Raw genomic sequence first — 2,505 nt, 5'->3', positions numbered from 1 at the left:
TTGATTGTGGTGAGACTTTCAGTCCGGTCGTAAAGCCAGCAACGATCCGCATTGTCTTAAGCCTAGCTCTATCTAAGCATTGGCCCATTCATCAGTTGGATGTCAAAAATGCATTTCTTCATGGCGAGCTCAAGGAGACGGTTTATATGCATCAGCCTATGGGTTTTAGAGACCCATCTCGTCCCGATTATGTGTGTTTGTTGCGCAAGTCCTTATATGGGCTTAAACAGGCACCGAGAGCTTGGTATAAAAGATTTGCTGACTTTGTTTCTTCCATTGGTTTTTCTAATAGCAGGTCTGACCACTCCTTGTTCATCAATCGCAAAGGCCACCACTTGGATTACATTTTACTATATGTGGATGATATTATTCTTACTGATTCGTCAGATGCTCTCCGCTGTTCTATTATGGACCTTCTTGGCTCAGAATTTGCTATGAAGGACTTAGGTCCTTTGAACTATTTTCTTGGCATTGCGGTGACCCGTCACAAGGGGGGTATGTTTCTATCACAACGAAGTTATGCGGCGGACATTATTGAACGTACAAGAATGTCCTCGTGTAAGCCTTCTTCCACTCCGGTTGACACTAAACCGAAGGTCAGTGCCTCTTCTGGCGATCTGTGTGAAGATCCCACTCATTTCCGAAGCCTTGCAGGTGCTCTTCAGTATCTTACCTTCACCAGACCGGATATTTCTTATGCTGTCCAGCAGATTTGTCCTCATATGCATGCTCCACGAGATACGCATATGCTTGCTCTTAAGCGGATTATTCGGTATATTCAGGGTACACTTGATCATGGTTTGCATCTCTACTCATCGTCAGTTACTGATTTGGTTTCATACACTGATGCTGATTGGGGGGGATGTCCAGACACCAGACGCTCGACGTCGGGTTATTGCGTGTTTTTGGGAGATAATTTGATATCCTGGTCATCTAAGAGCCAACCTACTCTTTCCCGCTCTAGTGCGGAAGCAGAATATAGGGGGGTCGCTAATGTTGTTTCTGAATCATGCTGGATACGTAATCTTCTCTTGGAACTACATTGTCCGATCCCTAAGGCTACTTTAGTTTATTGTGATAATGTCAGTGTCATTTACCTGTCAGGAAATCCAGTCCAACATCAGCGCACCAAGCACATTGAGATGGATATACATTTTGTTCGTGAAAAGGTGGCGCGCGGCCACGTCCGTGTCCTTCATGTTCCGTCCCGATATCAGCTCGCCGATATTTTCACTAAAGGACTGCCACAGGTCTTATTTGAGGATTTTCGGGACAGTCTCAGCGTTCGTGAACCTCCCGTTTCGACTGCGGGGGTGTGATAAATAGTGTAAATATGTAGTAAAAGAATATTTTATAAATCTTCTATTTTAGGTTAGTATAGTTTGTATCCTAATAGGACATTGTAACTATGGTATATTTACCAACTCAATCAATGAGAATGATCACGGAATTAATCTCTTTCATTTGCCATGCTACTATTTATCATTTTCTTCACAGTTGGATTCACTTTCCGTTCGGACAACCCTTCGGTGCACGAGTCTGCATCTGTTATCACAGCACTTGCGTAAGTTTTAGCATTAGCTAATTGAAATTCCTTATCTTCATCGCCAAGATGTCCCATTGCTTTAACAGCCAGCTTGAGTTCGTACACTGCATCCTTCACATCTTCAATGCAGTCTTTAATAATGGAGGCTTCAATTTTCGTTATTCCCTTCTTTTTTTTTTTTTTAGTGTCGAGACAGTGACAGAGGCGTTTTTTGCGCCTTTTATGGTTACATCAAGGGCTGCTTTGCAAAGCTTTGTGGAGTTGACTTTCACGGAAGAGGCATAGGGAATTAGTGTATTCAGGCAAAGTGAAGGGTATATGGTGATATTGCATTTGGTTATGACGAAGTTTGTGTAGGCTGGCTTAGAGGCTTTGGCAGATGTGACTGGCTGTGCTAGAGATATGAATAAAACAATTGCCAAAAGGGGCAACATCAAGCTTTTGCAAGCAGAGTACACTTCCATTTCTCGTGCTATATTGTTGGGAAATGTTGTGTAGTTAAATGTGTTGGAAATAGAGAAAAAGATGTGAATATATATATAGAGATCAATTTGGCAGGAGGGAGATTTTGCTTAATTGTTCAATATTGATCATGATTACCAAATGAGAATAAAATTGCTGTAAGCTGCACAAAAATGAGTTGTGTGAATGTGCGATATCAACTTATCTCGCCGTCACAAACGGTAGCAGTCACAATGTCACATGGAAATTCAAGCATCGAAAGTTTGGAAGCAAAGTCAAATTACATGCAAAGTCAATTCAATTATCAACGGGTAAGAAGGCAGATCTATGCCTTTTAATTTACGTGTGTGTCTATATATAATACAGTATAAAATACATTCACATCTATCTTGAACTATTGCCCACCATATAGGTCCAATTAAAGAGAATGAGAATAAAAGCAAACTTGGATAATTTTACTAATGGTAACATTCACTTAAATACAAGTAAATGCAACT

The 2,505-nt window shown here is 41.0% G+C and overlaps 1 pseudogene; it reads right to left on the bottom strand.

Moving 5' to 3' along the window:
- Window positions 1-1,450: 1,450 nt before the first annotated feature.
- Window positions 1,451-2,054, bottom strand: LOC132631099 (pectinesterase inhibitor 4-like; annotated as a pseudogene).
- Window positions 2,055-2,505: the final 451 nt, after the last annotated feature.

Source organism: Lycium barbarum, chromosome 3 (genome assembly GCF_019175385.1).
Source record: "Lycium barbarum isolate Lr01 chromosome 3, ASM1917538v2, whole genome shotgun sequence".
Lineage (NCBI taxonomy): Eukaryota > Viridiplantae > Streptophyta > Magnoliopsida > Solanales > Solanaceae > Lycium > Lycium barbarum.
This window is presented reverse-complemented; position numbering and strand designations above follow the sequence as displayed.